Genomic DNA, 16,350 nt, shown 5'->3' with positions numbered 1-16,350 from the left:
CAGCATCGTTCACACCCTCTTCAACCTTAGCTCCACCCACGTCTTTAAGGTTTCACAATTTAGTAAACAATCAAAGATTTCAAGGCTAAAAGTGGTGAAAGCAGTAGCAGGAAGTAGTACAAACACTTTATCTAGTCGTTGGCCTACTGTATATCCTAACCTGACTTTGGTGCAGGTCATGTTGTTCTTCACATTACTGTCTCTGTCACATGCACAGGATACAGAAGGTGTAAACGGTAGAGTGAAATGGTTACTTGCATAGTGGAGTCTTTCGTTTAGACACGTAGCTAGCTTGCTAGCTAAACAATTAACCAAAATAACAACTCTAATGCCTCGTTCAAAACAACTGTGAATTCAGGAAAGAAACGAGCTCCGACCGGGAGAAATCTATCTGAACGGTCACACAACTCTGAATTCCAACTCGGGAACTCTGGCTTGTTTCTAGAGCTCTGACTTTCCGACCTGAAGATCACTGACGTCATGATTTGACCTCGTATCTTTCCGAGTTCCCAGTTGTTTTGAATGTGGCAATACTGCCATGCATGAATCTGCAGGTAGCTAAAGCTAACCAATTAGGTTCAATGTTAGCTAGCTAGCTAACACTAACACTGGTACTCCCGAGTGGCGCAGTGGTCTAAGGCACTGCATTGCAGTGCTAGCTGTGCCACTAGAGATCCTGGTTCGAATCCAGGCTCTGTCGTAACCGGCCGCGACCGGGAGACCCATGGGGCGCGCGTTCAATTGGCCCAGCGTCGTCCCAGGGTAGAGGAGGGAATGGCCGGCAGGGATGTAGCTCAGTTGGTAGAGCATGGCGTTTGCAACGCCAGGGTTGTGGGTTCGATTCCCACAGGGGGTATGAAAAAAAAAAATTATAATAATGTATGCACTAACTGTAAGTCGCTCTGGATAAGAGCGTCTGCTAAATGACTAAAATGTAAATGTAAAAACTAGCAATACAAATGGCTTTCTGAGATATTAATAATATTACTACACAGATCATACACGTAACATTAGCTAGTGAGTCAGCCAGCTAACATTAGCTAGCTAGCTAACAGTACGCTTTAACTTGCTATGAAAACAACTTTCTGACAAAATTAGAAACGTATCATATCTGAAAATGTAGCTAGACTCTTACCCGTATACATGGAAGAACACTTCTCCCTCTCTGTCACGGATGCCATGGTTGCCCTTAGTTTGAAGATGTTATACAGAGACAGGTGTTTTATACAACAGCCTTCTGTGTGTTCTCTTTTCAACTCTCTCCGCATTTGGCAATCATCTCTCTGCTACCACCGGGCATTCCACTAATTTCAAAACTCTGTCAACTTCTTACGTGACAACGACACTGTTAATCGCCATTTCTTCCCCACCACTGTCATCAGAAGACTCTACAATGTCTGGTTCAATGAAAAATGTTCTACCTAAATCAGGGATTTCCTCATTGTCTGGTTCATTTTCAGAGTCAGAGAGAGTCAGCATGGCATGACCGTCCTCCAGAAAGTAGTCCATCACAACTTTTTCCCACTGATCTTTGTCGATAGCGCTATTAACTTCAGGGCAGCCATGTTGAGAGCAGTAGCAACACTTTTTCAGTTCTTCATGATATCTTTCAAAAAAAGCTGAGGTAGAAAGGATTATCCACACATCGCCCTCCAGGTTCCCTTGGAGAGTTCATCAATGAGCTTGACGCCTTGATAAGTTCCTTTCCTGAGGATGGCTCGCCCCTCACAGTTCTGGGTGACTTTAACCTCCCTACGTCTGCCTTTGACTCATTTCTCTCTGCCTCCTTCTTTCCACTCCTCTCCTCTTTTGACCTCACCCTCTCACCGTCTCCCCCTACTCACATACGCTTGACCTCATCTTTACTAGATGCTGTTCTTCTACTAATCTCACTGCAACTCCCCTCCAAGTCTCCGACCAATACTTTGTATCCTTTTCTCTCTCGCTCTCCTCCAACACTACTCACTCTGCCCCTACTCAGATGGTAATGCGCCGTCGCAACCTTCGCTCTCTCTCTCCCACTACTCTCTCCTCTTCCATCCTATCATCTCTTCCCTCTGCTCAATCCTTCTCCCTCCAATCTCCTGATTCTGCCTCCTCAACCCTCCTCTCCTTCCTTTCTGCATCTTTTGACTCTCTATGTCCCCTATCCTCCCGGCCGGCTCGGTCCTCCCCTCCTGCTCCGTGGCTTGACGACTCATTGCGAGCTCACAGAAGAGGGCTCCGGGCAGCCGAGCGGAAATGGAGGAAAACTAGACTCCCTGCGGACCTGTCATCTTTTCACTCCCTCCTCTCTACATTCTCTTCCTCTGTTTCCGCTGCTAAAGCCACTTTCTACCACTCTAAATTTCAAGCCTCTGCCTCTAACCCTAGGAAGCTCTTTGCCACCTCCTCCTCCCTGCTGAATCCTCCTCCTCCTCCCCCTCCCTCCTCCCTCTATGTGGATGACTTCGTCAAACATTTTGAAAAGAAGGTTGACGATATCCGATCCTCATTTATTAAGTCAAATGACACCGCTGGTCCTGCTCACACTGCCCTACCCTATGCTTTGACCTCTTTCTCCCCTCTCTCTCCAGATGAAATCTTGCGACTTGTGACGGCCGGCCGCCCAACAACCTGCCCGCTTGTCCCTATCCCTTCCTCTCTTCTCCAGACCATTTCCGGAGACCATCTCCCTTACCTCACCTCGCTCATCAACTCATCCTTGACCGCTGGCCATGTCCCTTCCGTCTTCAAGAGAGCGAGAGTTGCACCCCTCCTCAAAAAACCTACACTCGATCCCTCCAATGTCAACAACTACAGATCAGTATCCCTTCTTTCTTTTCTCTCCAAAACTCTTGAGCGTGCCGTCTCTAGCCAACTCTCCTGCTATCTCTCTCAGAATGACCTTCTTGATCCAAACCAGTCAGGTTTCAAGACTGGTCATTCAACTGAGACTGCTCTTCTCTGTGTCACGGAGGCTTTCCGCACTGCTAAAGCTAACTCTCTCTCCTCTTATCTTTCTAGACCTATCCGCTGCCTTTGATACTGTGAACCATCAGATCCTCCTCTCCACCCTCTCCGAGTTGGGCATCTTCGGCGCTGCTCACTCTTGGATTGCGTCCTACCTGACAGGTCGCTCCTACCAGGTGGCGTGGCGAGAATCTGTCTCCGCACCACATGCTCTCACCACTGGTGTCCCCCAGGGCTCAGTTATAGGCCCTCTCCTATTCTCTCTATACACCAAGTCACTTGGCTCTGTCATATCCTCACATGGTCTCTCCTATCATTGCTACGCAGACGACACACAATTAATCTTCTCCTTTCCCCCTTCTGATAACCAGGTGGCGAATCGCATCTCTGCATGTCTGGCAGACATATCAGTGTGGATGTTGGATCACCACCTCAAGCTGAACCTCGGCAAGACGGAGCTGCTCTTCCTCCCGGGGAAGGACTGCCCGCTCCATTATCTCGCCATCACGATTGTCCTCCTCCCAGAGTGTAAAGAACCTTGTCGTTATTTTCAAACGTCAAAGCAGTGATTCGCTCCTGCAGGTTCATGCTCTACAATAGCCGTAGAGTACAACCTTTCCTCACACAGGAAGCGGTGCAGGTCCTAATCCAGGCACTTGTCATCTCCCGTCTGGATTACTCCAACTCTCTGTTGGCTGGGCTCCCCACTTGTCCCATACAACCCCTCCAACTTGTCCAGAATGCTGCAGCCCGCCTGATGTTCAACCTTCCTAAGTCACCCCACTCCTCCGCACACTCCACTGGCTTTCAATCAAAGATCGCATCATCTTCAAGGCCCCGGTGCTTGCCTATGGAGCAGCAAGGGGAACTGCCCCTCCTTACCTTCAGGCTATGCTCAAACCCAACATCCCAATTCGAGCACTCCGTTACGCCACCTCTGATCTCTTGGCCCTCTGTCACGTTCGTTCATAGACGGGTCAGACCAAGGCGCAGCGTGATAAGCATACATGTTTATTTGAACCGAATAAACACAACGACAAAACAACAAACTAAACGAAACGTGAAGTCCAAGGTAGACACAAACAACATACCTTTCACGGAACAAGATCCCACAACCCACTAGTGCCAATAGGCTGCCTAAGTATGGTCCCCAATCAGAGACAACGAGCGACAGCTGCCTCTGATTGGGAACCACACCGGCCAACATAGATCTATACCTACTAGATCTAAACATAGAAAATACAACATAGAAAATCACAACAAGGAATATGCACACCCTGACTCAACATATAAGCGTCCTCTGAGTCAGGGCGTGACACCCTCCCACCCCTCCCAAAGCTCTTCTCTGTCCTGGCACCCCAATGGGAGGGCAGCTCCCACTCAGCCCAGTCCAACCTCTTCTCTGTCCTGGCACCCCAATGGGAGGGAAGCTCCCGCTCAGCCCAGTCCAACCTCTTCCCTGTCCTGGCACCCCAATGGGAGGGCAGCTCCCCCTCAGCCCAGTCCAATCTCTTCTCTGTCCTGGCACCCCAATGGGAAGGCAGCTCCCCCTCAGCCCAGTCCAATCTTGTTATGTGGGCAGCTTGTCTCTCCCTTTTCTGTTTCCCTTCCTCCTTGTTTTGTCCCCTCTTTGTCTGTTGTATCTGTATGTGTGTTTGTCCCCATTATGTTGGTGCGTCTGCTGGTGTGTGTCAGGAGTGGATCGGGGGGCGTGCTCAGGATCTGCCTCTCCTGTGCAGCTGCGGGTTGTTTCCAGTGATTCCTGCCTACGCAGCTGCATCCTATTCTCTCATCAACCTGCACTACTAATTCCTGGGCATGGCTCTCCACCGGCGCCAGATCGTTGTTCTTACTAGAGCGTTTAGACATACCTCCCAACCTGCCTGCCTGCCTGCCTGCCTGCCTTCCTGCCTGCCTGCCTGCCTGCCTGCCTCAGCCTCTCCTTCCTCCGGAGCCGACTAGCCCACTCTGTTCCTTTTCTTCAGTTGTTTTTGGACTAAGACAAATTGAACTTTTATTAAAATAATTTTTGTTTCTTCCACTCCCTTAGTCGTGTTTTGTTTCTCTGAGTGCTGGGTTTAACCATCGCTTAACAGAACGATCTGGCCATGGACCCAACAGAGAAACAGCACGGGGCAAACAAAGACAGCTTCCAACAAGCTATCCAGGCTCAAGGAACGTTGCTAGGACAGCATGACCAATTGATTCGGACTCCTTTGGAAAATAATCATCAACTGCTGAACCAGGTGACTCAGTTAACAACACAAGTCTCTAAATTGTCTGTTATCAGTTCTCCATCTCTCTCTGACCCCCAGTTTGATGCACCCCAAGTTGTTTCCTCGGACATTATGCAGGCTTCGTTCCATCGGGATCCCCCTGTCACGTCGCCTGAACCGTTCAATGGAGAATTGGACAAGTGCCGGGGATTTTTGCTTCAGTGTGACTTGATTTTTCAGCAGAGACCACGGTCGTTTTCTACTGATTCCTCTAAGATACATTATGTTCTGGGGCTGTTAAGAGGGAGAGATCTGGTTTGGGCTGAGATTTGACTGGATTGACTTTTGCTGATTTTTCTGCTAAATTGAAGACTGTTTTTGACCATCCTGACCATGTGGGTAATTCCTCCAAGAGACTTTTTAATTTGAGGCAGGGTTCTAACAGTGTGGCTGAGTACTCTATTGAGTTCTGGACTTTGGCAGCGGACTTCAAGTGGAACAATGTGGCACTTCAAGGAGCATTTCTAAACGGTTTGAATGAAGCCATTAAGGATGAACTGGCTGCTCGTGACGAGCCACATGATTTACATTCTCTCGTTTCCCTGTCCATTAAGCTAGACAACCGGTTGCGGGAGAGGCGTCGGGAGAGAGGCGGTCGGCCACATCTAGGAGGACGAGTTCCCCAGCCTTCAACCACTCGAGTCTCGCCTCCCCGGAGCCGGCAGCTTCTTGTTCCTGATCCCATCCCGAGCACAGAGGAGGAACCAATGCAAGTGGGTTGAGCTCGACTACCTCCAGCAGAGCAGCAACGGCGCCTCCAGGCGGGTGAGTGCCTGTACTGTGGAGACGCCACACACATTCTGGCTACATGCCCTAAGCGACCAAAAGACAAGGCTCGCTCGTAACGGTGGGTCTACTTGCGAGCCCAGAGTTAGATCCTGAACCCATCATTCCCCGATTACAAGTACCTGTAACCTTACGTTTCCAGAGTCATTCCCTGCCACTCTCAGCTCTCATAGACTCAGGTGCAGAAGACAACTTTATTAGCCACCAGTTCGTTACACAAGCTCGTATCCCCGTGGAGCCACTACCTACCCCCATTCGAGTCACAGCCCTTGATGGGCGCCTCCTCGCGGAGATAACTCATCAAACCACCCCCCGTTTCCCCTAGTGATTTCTGGCAATCATTGTGAAAGCATTCAGTTAAGAGTTATGTCTGGCTCAGCTACCCCCCTAATCCTTGGCTTCCCCTGGTCGGCTCTTCACAACCCACAAATTGATTGGACACGTCACACCATTCTCAGTTGGAGCACTAACTGCCATTCAGAGTGCCTTAGGTCACTCTGAATGTTCCCCCCACTAAGTGTAACCCAACTCATCCCTCAGCTCCTCCCGATCTGTCATCTGTCCCCAAAGAATACCATGACTTAGCTGAGGTTTTCAGTAAGGACAAGGCTCTGTCTCTACCACCACATAGGCATTATGATTGCCCTATTGAACTGCTTCCTGGTGCTCCCTTGCCCTCTAGTCGCTTATACAATCTGTCCCGACCGGAAAGAGAGGCAATGGAGCAGTATATTGGTGATTCTCTGGCCTCGGGCATAATCCGTCCCTCGTCGTCTCCTTTGGGTGCAGGTTTCTTTTTCGTTGAAAAGAAAGACAAGTCGTTACGCCCTGTATCGATTTCAGGGGTTTAAACAACATAACTGTTAAAAACAAGTATCCCCTTCCACTCATCAACTCAGCTTTTGAACCTCTGCATGGCGCCACAGTTTTCTCCAAGCTCGACCTCAGGAACGCTTATCACCTTGTCAGAATCCGAAAGGGAGATGAGTGGAAAACCGCTTTCAACACTCCACTGGGGCATTTTGAGTATTTGGTCATGCCCTTTGGGCTCTCAAACGCCCCTGCTGTATTCCAAGCCATGGTGAACGATGTTCTTAGGGATTTTTTGAACCGTTTTGTCTTTGTATACCTGGATGATATTCTTGTTTTTTCCAAGTCACCCGAGGAGCATGAGTCACACGTCCGTCAAGTCCTTCAACGGCTCTTGGAGAATAAGCTGTACGTCAAAGCAGAAAAGTGTGAGTTCCACAAACAGTCTACATCGTTCCTTGGTTTCATCATTGAGAGCGGGCAGGTGAAGGTGGACCCCGAGAAGATCCGGGCAGTGACGGAATGGCCCACACCCACCACCCGTAAGCAACTTCAACGATTTTTGGGCTTTGCTAACTTCTACCGTAGATTCATTAAGGGTTTTAGTAAAGTGGTGGCACCCCTTACTAGACTCACATCTCCAAAAGTCCCTTTTCTGTGGTCCCCTGAGGCGGAGCAGGCGGTAGGGGTTTTGAAGGAACTGTTTTCCACCTCCCCCGTGTTGATACACCCCAATACCTCTCTGCAGTTTATTGTGGAGGTGGACGCGTCTGACTCAGGTGTGGGAGCAGTCCTCTCCCAGCGCTCCCCACTGACCAAAAGCTTCACCCCTGTGCTTTTTTCTCCAAGAAATTGTCACCCACAGAACGGAATTACGACGTTGGAAACCGGGAACTGCTGGCGGTCAAGCTAGCACTGGAAGAATGGCGGCACTGGCTGGATGGAGCTGAACTGCCGTTTGTGGTCTGGACAGACCACAAAAACTTGGCTTGCATCCAAGCCACTAAGAGACTCAACTCACGCCAAGCCAGATGGGCCCTGTTTTTTAGTAGGTTTAACTTTATTCTTACATACAGACCGGGGTCAAGAAATGTTAAACCAGATGCTTTGTCCCGCCAGTTTGCTGACCCTTCGGAGACCAGCGAGCCTGAGGCAGTCCTACCTTCCTCATGCGTCGTGGCGGCAGTACAGTGGGAGATCGAGTCTCTTGTGAAGACTGCACTTGCCACGGACCCGGGACCGGGTGATGGACCTCCCAACCTACTCTTTGTTCCCGAGACGGTCCGGTCTCAGGTGTTGCAGTGGATTCACACCTCCCGTTTTGCTGGTCACCCTGGGATGAGACGCACGTTGACGCTGCTTAAGAGACATTTTTGGTGGCCTTCAATGGAAACTGACATTCTGGCTTTTGTGGCAGCCTGTTCAACCTGTGCTCGGGGCAAAGCCTCCCATCAGTCCCCTTCGGGGCTGCTGCTACCCCTCCCAGTTCCCAGCCGTCCCTGGTCCCACATAGCCATGGATTTTGTCACCGGCCTACCCAAGTCTGAAGGTAATGATACTATACTTACCATTGTGGACAGATTCTCTAAATCTGTTCACTATATAGCATTACCAAAATTACCGTCTGCCAGTGAGACAGCGGACCTCCTAGTCCAACATGTATTCCGACCCCATGGAATACCTGTGGACATCGTATCTGTTAGAGGCCCACAGTTTACTTCCCGTGTTTGGAAGGTTTTCTGTTCTGCTTTGGGTGCTTCCGTTAGTCTGTCCTCAGGGTTTCATCCCCAGACCAACGGTCAAACAGAAAGAGCCAATCAAGACCTCGAAGCAACCCTTCGTTGTGTGGCTGCTCAACATCCATCATCCTGGGCCAAACATCTGCCTTGGATAGAGTACGCCCACAACTCCCTTACCACCTCTGCCACCGGCCTTTCACCCTTCGAAGTAACCATGGGTTATCAACCCCCTCTGTTTCCTGCTCAGGAGAAGGAATTGGCTGTTCCTTCGGTTCAGGAGAACCTCCGCCGCTGCCAGAGAGTGTGGAGCGACGCTCGGGAAGCGTTGCTTCGGACCACCGACAGGAACAAGACGACAGCGGATAGGAGCAGGACTCCCGCACCTGTGTTTCATCCTGGTCAAGAAGTTTGGCTGTCATCAAAGAACGTACCTCTACGTACCAAATCACGCAAGCTGTCTCCTCGGTACCTGGGTCCGTTTGTGGTGGAGTCCATCGTTAACCCCGCTGCGGTTCGGTTGAAGTTGCCTTCAGCCATGAAGATACACCCTACTTTCCACGTCTCCCAACTGAAACCTGTGTCCTCCAGCCTTTTGTGTCCGCCGGCAGATCCACCTCCACCTGTTCGCCTCATTGACGACCATCCGGCCTACACCGTCAGTAGGCTCCTGGACTCTCGGAGGCGGGGTAGGGGTCTCCAATACCTAGTCAATTGGGAAGGTTATGGACCAGAGGAGAGGTCTTGGGTCCCTAAGCGTTTTGTGTTGGATCCTCAGCTGATCACGGACTTCCATCACGACAACCCTGACAGGCCTGGTGGGTCGCCAGGTGGCGACCATTGAGGGGGGTACTGTTATGTGGGCAGCTTGTCTCTCCCTTTTCTGTTTCCCTTCCTCCTTGTTTTGTCCCCTCTTTGTCTGTTGTATCTGTATGTGTGTTTGTCCCCATTATGTTGGTGCATCTGCCGGTGTGTGTCTGGAGTGGATCGGGGGGCGTGCTCAGGTCTGCCCCTCCTGTGCAGCTGCGGGTTGTTTCCAGTGATTCCTGCCTTACGCAGCTGCATCCTATTCTCTCATCAACCTGCACTACTAATTCCTGGGCATGGCTCTCCACCGGCGCCAGATCGTTGTTCTTACTAGAGCGTTTAGACATACCTCCCAACCTGCCTGCCTTCCTGCCTGCCTGCCTGCCTGCCTCAGCCTCTCCTTCCTCCGGAGCCGACTAGCCCACTCTGTTCCTTTTCTTCAGTTGTTTTTGGACTAAGACAAATTGAACTTTTATTAAAATAATTTTTGTTTCTTCCACTCCCTTAGTCGTGTTTTGTTTCTCTGAGTGCTGGGTTTAACCATCGCTTAAAAAATCTCTTCTCTGTCCTGGCACCCCAATGGGAGGGAAGCTCCCCCTCAGCCCAGTCCAATCTCTTCTCTGTCCTGGCACCCCAATGGGAGGGCAGCTCCCACTCAGCCCAGTCCAATCTCTTCTCTGTCCTGGCACCCCAATGGTGGAACAAGCTTCCCCCTAAAGTCAGGACAGCCCATCTTTCGAAAACATCTGAAACCCTCCCTCTTTGAAGAGTATCTTAAATAACTCTCACGGCTCCCCGACGTACAAGTAACTACAAAATGCTACACAGTTTCCTGCACGCACAAAACACATTTTTGACAGCAAGGCTCTTGATCCAGGAGGGGATTCTCTGCTGTTACCAAGCAAAGATTGATTTTTGAAGTAGCTAGCTACTAAATTAGCAAACCAAATGCACAACTGCAGAGCATTTAGCACATTTTATACAGTCAACCCAGGGGATGCTGTCCCAAATGGCACCTCATTCTTTATATCCCTCAAATTCTAATCTGGACCTTGAAGCCAGTTCCACTGCTTTTTTATAATTCTTCCCCTCTAATCTGGGACTGATTTGGGACATCAGGTGGATGCAATTAAATGATCTGGTAGAACAGGAAACCTGGACCTCTGGGTATGAGTTGAATACCCCTGCCCTATATAGTGCATTACTTTAGACTCCAAAGGTGTCAAATCAAAGGCACCCCTCCCCAACATATAGTCCTCTTCCTCCCTCCCCAACATATAGTCCTCTTCCTCCCTCCCCAACATATAGTGCTCTTCCTCCCTCCCCAACATATAGTCCTCTTCCTCCCTCCCCAACATATAGTGCTCTTCCTCCCTCCCCAACATATAGTCCTCTTCCTCCCTCCCCAACATATAGTGCTCTTCCTCCCTCCCCAACATATAGTCCTCTTCCTCCCTCCCCAACATATAGTGCTCTTCCTCCCTCCCCAACATATAGTCCTCTTCCTCCCTCCCCAACATATAGTCCTCTTCCTCCCTCCCCAACATATAGTCCTCTTCCTCCCTCCCCAACATATAGTCCTCTTCCTCCCTCCCCAATATATAGTGCTCTTCCTCCCTCCCCAACATATAGTCCTCTTCCTCCCTCCCCAACATATAGTCCTCTTCCTCCCTCCCCCAACATATAGTCCTCTTCCTCCCTCCCCAACATATAGTCCCTCTTCCTCCCTCCCCAACATATAGTCCTCTTCCTCCCTCCCCAACATTTAGTCCTCTTCCTCCCTCCCCAACATATAGTCCTCTTCCTCCCTCCCCAACATATAGTCCTCTTCCTCCCTCCCCAACATATAGTCCTCTTCCTCCCTCCCCAACATATAGTGCTCTTCCTCCCTCCCCAACATATAGTCCTCTTCCTCCCTCCCCAACATATAGTCCTCTTCCTCCCTCCCCAACATATAGTCCTCTTCCCCCCTCCCCCAACATATAGTGCTCTTCCTCCCTCCCCAACATATAGTCCTCTTCCTCCCTCCCCAACATATAGTCCTCTTCCTCCCTCCCCAACATATAGTCCTCTTCCTCCCTCCCCAACATATAGTCCTCTTCCTCCCTCCCCAACATATAGTCCTCTTCCTCCCTCCCCAACATATAGTGCTCTTCCTCCCTCCCCAACATATAGTCCTCTTCCTCCCTCCCCAACATATAGTCCTCTTCCTCCCTCCCCAACATATAGTCCTCTTCCTCCCTCCCCAACATATAGTCCTCTTCCTCCCTCCCCAACATATAGTCCTCTTCCTCCCTCCCCAACATATAGTCCTCTTCCTCCCTCCCCAACATATAGTCCTCTTCCTCCCTCTCCAACATATAGTCCTCTTCCTCCCTCCCCAACATATAGTCCTCTTCCTCCCTCCCCAACATATAGTCCTCTTCCTCCCTCCCCAACATATAGTCCTCTTCCTCCCTCCCCAACATATAGTCCTCTTCCTCCCTCCCCAACATATAGTCCTCTTCCTCCCTCCCCAACATATAGTCCTCTTCCTCCCTCCCCAACATATAGTCCTCTTCCTCCCTCCCCAACATATAGTCGTCTTCCTCCCTCCCCAACATATAGTGCCTCTTCCTCCCTCCCCAACATATAGTCCTCTTCCTCCCTCCCCAACATATAGTCCTCTTCCTCCCTCCCCAACATATAGTCCTCTTCCTCCCTCCCCAACATATAGTCCTCTTCCTCCCTCCCCAACATATAGTCCTCTTCCTCCCTCCCCAACATATAGTCCTCTTCCTCCCTCCCCAACATATAGTCCTCTTCCTCCCTCCCCAACATATAGTCCTCTTCCTCCCTCCCCAACATATAGTCCTCTTCCTCCCTCCCCAACATATAGTCCTCTTCCTCCCTCCCCAACATATAGTCCTCTTCCTCCCTCCCCAACATATAGTCCTCTTCCTCCCTCCCCAACATATAGTCCTCTTCCTCCCTCCCCAACATATAGTCCTCTTCCTCCCTCCCCCAACATATAGTCCTCTTCCTCCCTCCCCAACATATAGTCCTCTTCCTCCCTCCCCAACATATAGTCCTCTTCCTCCCTCCCCAACATATAGTCCTCTTCCTCCCTCCCCAACATATAGTCCTCTTCCTCCCTCCCCAACATATAGTCCTCTTCCTCCCTCCCCAACATATAGTCCTCTTCCTCCCTCCCCAACATATAGTCCTCTTCCTCCCTCCCCAACATATAGTCCTCTTCCTCCCTCCCCCAACATATAGTCCTCTTCCTCCCTCCCCAACATATAGTCCTCTTCCTCCCTCCCCAACATATAGTCCTCTTCCTCCCTCCCCAACATATAGTCCTCTTCCTCCCTCCCCAACATATAGTCCTCTTCCTCCCTCCCCAACATATAGTCCTCTTCCTCCCTCCCCAACATATAGTCCTCTTCCTCCCTCCCCAACATATAGTGCTCTTCCTCCATCCCCAACATATAGTCCTCTTCCTCCCTCCCCAACATATAGTCCTCTTCCCTCCCTCCCCCAACATATAGTCCTCTTCCTCCCTCCCCAACATATAGTCCTCTTCCTCCCTCCCCAACATATAGTCCTCTTCCTCCCTCCCCAACATATAGTCCTCTTCCTCCCTCCCCAACATATAGTCCTCTTCCTCCCTCCCCAACATATAGTCCTCTTCCTCCCTCCCCAACATATAGTCCTCTTCCTCCCTCCCCCAACATATAGTCCTCTTCCTCCCTCCCCAACATATAGTCCTCTTCCTCCCTCCCCAACATATAGTCCTCTTCCTCCCTCCCCAACATATAGTCCTCTTCCTCCCTCCCCAACATATAGTCCTCTTCCTCCCTCCCCAACATATAGTCCTCTTCCTCCCTCCCCAACATATAGTCCTCTTCCTCCCTCCCCAACATATAGTCCTCTTCCTCCCTCCCCAACATATAGTCCTCTTCCTCCCTCCCCAACATATAGTCCTCTTCCTCCCTCCCCAACATATAGTCCTCTTCCTCCCTCCCCAACATATAGTCCTCTTCCTCCCTCCCCAACATATAGTGCTCTTCCTCCTCTATATAGACAATAGGGTGCCATTCGGGCCCCTGTGTTGTTCTTTAGTAAAGTTACTGTAGAACTTCTCTAAGTAACCTGCTCTATAAATAGACCAGTGTGTTATTTCTGCATTGCAGCACATGAATCATTCCCTCCCCAGCCACACACACAGCTACTGATGCCCTTCGTCACATCGTTCAACCAGTTATATTAATACCTTCTAACAGCAGTGTCTGTCTGCCTGTGTGTTTTAATACCTTCTAACAGCAGTGTCTGTCTGCCTGTGTGTTTTAATACCTTCTAACAGCAGTGTCTGTCTGCCTGTGTGTGTTTTAATACCTTCTAACAGCAGTGTCTGTCTGCCTGTGTGTTTTAATACCTTCTAACAGCAGTGTCTGTCTGCCTGTGTGTGTTTTAATACCTTCTAACAGCAGTGTCTGTCTGCCTGTGTGTTTTAATACCTTCTAACAGCAGTGTCTGTCTGCCTGTGTGTTTTTTAATACCTTCTAACAGCAGTGTCTGTCTGCCTGTGTGTGTTTTAATACCTTCTAACAGCAGTGTCTGTCTGCCTGTGTGTGTTTTAATACCTTCTAACAGCAGTGTCTGTCTGCCTGTGTGTGTTTTAATACCTTCTAACAGCAGTGTCTGTCTGCCTGTGTGTGTTTTAATACCTTCTAACAGCAGTGTCTGTCTGCCTGTGTGTGTTTTAATACCTTCTAACAGCAGTGTCTGTCTGCCTGTGTGTGTTTTAATACCTTCTAACAGCAGTGTCTGTCTGCCTGTGTGTGTTTTAATACCTTCTAACAGCAGTGTCTGTCTGCCTGTGTGTGTTTTAATACCTTCTAACAGCAGTGTCTGTCTGCCTGTGTGTGTTTAATACCTTCTAACAGCAGTGTCTGTCTGCCTGTGTGTGTTTTAATACCTTCTAACAGCAGTGTCTGTCTGCCTGTGTGTGTTTTAATACCTTCTAACAGCAGTGTCTGTCTGCCTGTGTGTGTTTTAATACCTTCTAACAGCAGTGTCTGTCTGCCTGTGTGTGTTTTAATACCTTCTAACAGCAGTGTCTGTCTGCCTGTGTGTGTTTTAATACCTTCTAACAGCAGTGTCTGTCTGCCTGTGTGTTTTTAATACCTTCTAACAGCAGTGTCTGTCTGCCTGTGTGTGTTTTAATACCTTCTAACAGCAGTGTCTGTCTGCCTGTGTGTTTTTAATACCTTCTAACAGCAGTGTCTGTCTGCCTGTGTGTGTTTTAATACCTTCTAACAGCAGTGTCTGTCTGCCTGTGTGTGTTTTAATACCTTCTAACAGCAGTGTCTGTCTGCCTGTGTGTGTTTTAATACCTTCTAACAGCAGTGTCTGTCTGCCTGTGTGTTTTTAATACCTTCTAACAGCAGTGTCTGTCTGCCTGTGTGTGTTTTAATACCTTCTAACAGCAGTGTCTGTCTGCCTGTGTGTGTTTTAATACCTTCTAACAGCAGTGTCTGTCTGCCTGTGTGTGTTTTAATACCTTCTAACAGCAGTGTCTGTCTGCCTGTGTGTGTTTTAATACCTTCTAACAGCAGTGTCTGTCTGCCTGTGTGTGTTTTAATACCTTCTAACAGCAGTGTCTGTCTGCCTGTGTGTGTTTTAATACCTTCTAACAGCAGTGTCTGTCTGCCTGTGTGTGTTTTAATACCTTCTAACAGCAGTGTCTGTCTGCCTGTGTGTGTTTTAATACCTTCTAACAGCAGTGTCTGTCTGCCTGTGTGTGTTTTAATACCTTCTAACAGCAGTGTCTGTCTGCCTGTGTGTGTTTTAATACCTTCTAACAGCAGTGTCTGTCTGCCTGTGTGTTTTTAATACCTTCTAACAGCAGTGTCTGTCTGCCTGTGTGTGTTTTAATACCTTCTAACAGCAGTGTCTGTCTGCCTGTGTGTGTTTTAATACCTTCTAACAGCAGTGTCTGTCTGCCTGTGTGTGTTTTAATACCTTCTAACAGCAGTGTCTGTCTGCCTGTGTGTGTTTTAATACCTTCTAACAGCAGTGTCTGTCTGCCTGTGTGTGTTTTAATACCTTCTAACAGCAGTGTCTGTCTGCCTGTGTGTGTTTTAATACCTTCTAACAGCAGTGTCTGTCTGCCTGTGTGTGTTTTAATACCTTCTAACAGCAGTGTCTGTCTGCCTGTGTGTGTTTTAATACCTTCTAACAGCAGTGTCTGTCTGCCTGTGTGTGTTTTAATACCTTCTAACAGCAGTGTCTGTCTGCCTGTGTGTGTTTTAATACCTTCTAACAGCAGTGTCTGTCTGCCTGTGTGTTTTAATACCTTCTAACAGCAGTGTCTGTCTGCCTGTGTGTTTTTAATACCTTCTAACAGCAGTGTCTGTCTGCCTGTGTGTTTTTAATACCTTCTAACAGCAGTGTCTGTCTGCCTGTGTGTGTTTTAATACCTTCTAACAGCAGTGTCTGTCTGCCTGTGTGTGTTTTAATACCTTCTAACAGCAGTGTCTGTCTGCCTGTGTGTGTTTTAATACCTTCTAACAGCAGTGTCTGTCTGCCTGTGTGTTTTAATACCTTCTAACAGCAGTGTCTGTCTGCCTGTGTGTTTTAATACCTTCTAACAGCAGTGTCTGTCTGCCTGTGTGTGTTTTAATACCTTCTAACAGCAGTGTCTGTCTGCCTGTGTGTTTTAATACCTTCTAACAGCAGTGTCTGCTGCTGGTGTTTTTGCAGTGTCTGTCTGCCTGTGTGTTTTAATACCTTCTAACAGCAGTGTCTGTCTGCCTGTGTGTGGTTTTAATACCTTCTAACAGCAGTGTCTGTCTGCCTGTGTGTGTTTTAATACCTTCTAACAGCAGTGTCTGTCTGCCTGTGTGTGTTTTAATACCTTCTAACAGCAGTGTCTGTCTGCCTGTGTGTGTTTTAATACCTTCTAACAGCAGTGTCTGTCTGCCTGTGTGTTTTAATAC

General features: G+C 49.1%; 1 protein-coding gene across 1 annotated transcript in view; it reads right to left on the bottom strand.

Moving 5' to 3' along the window:
* Nucleotides 1-16,350, bottom strand: part of LOC121575385 (phosphatase and actin regulator 3-like) — a 121,597-nt gene that overhangs the window by 89,699 nt on the left and 15,548 nt on the right. The gene's annotated exons all lie outside the window — the stretch shown is intronic.

Source organism: Coregonus clupeaformis, chromosome 10 (genome assembly GCF_020615455.1).
Source record: "Coregonus clupeaformis isolate EN_2021a chromosome 10, ASM2061545v1, whole genome shotgun sequence".
Classification (NCBI taxonomy): domain Eukaryota; kingdom Metazoa; phylum Chordata; class Actinopteri; order Salmoniformes; family Salmonidae; genus Coregonus; species Coregonus clupeaformis.
The sequence above is the reverse complement of the archived record's forward strand: the minus strand, read 5'-3'. Positions and strand labels throughout refer to the sequence as shown.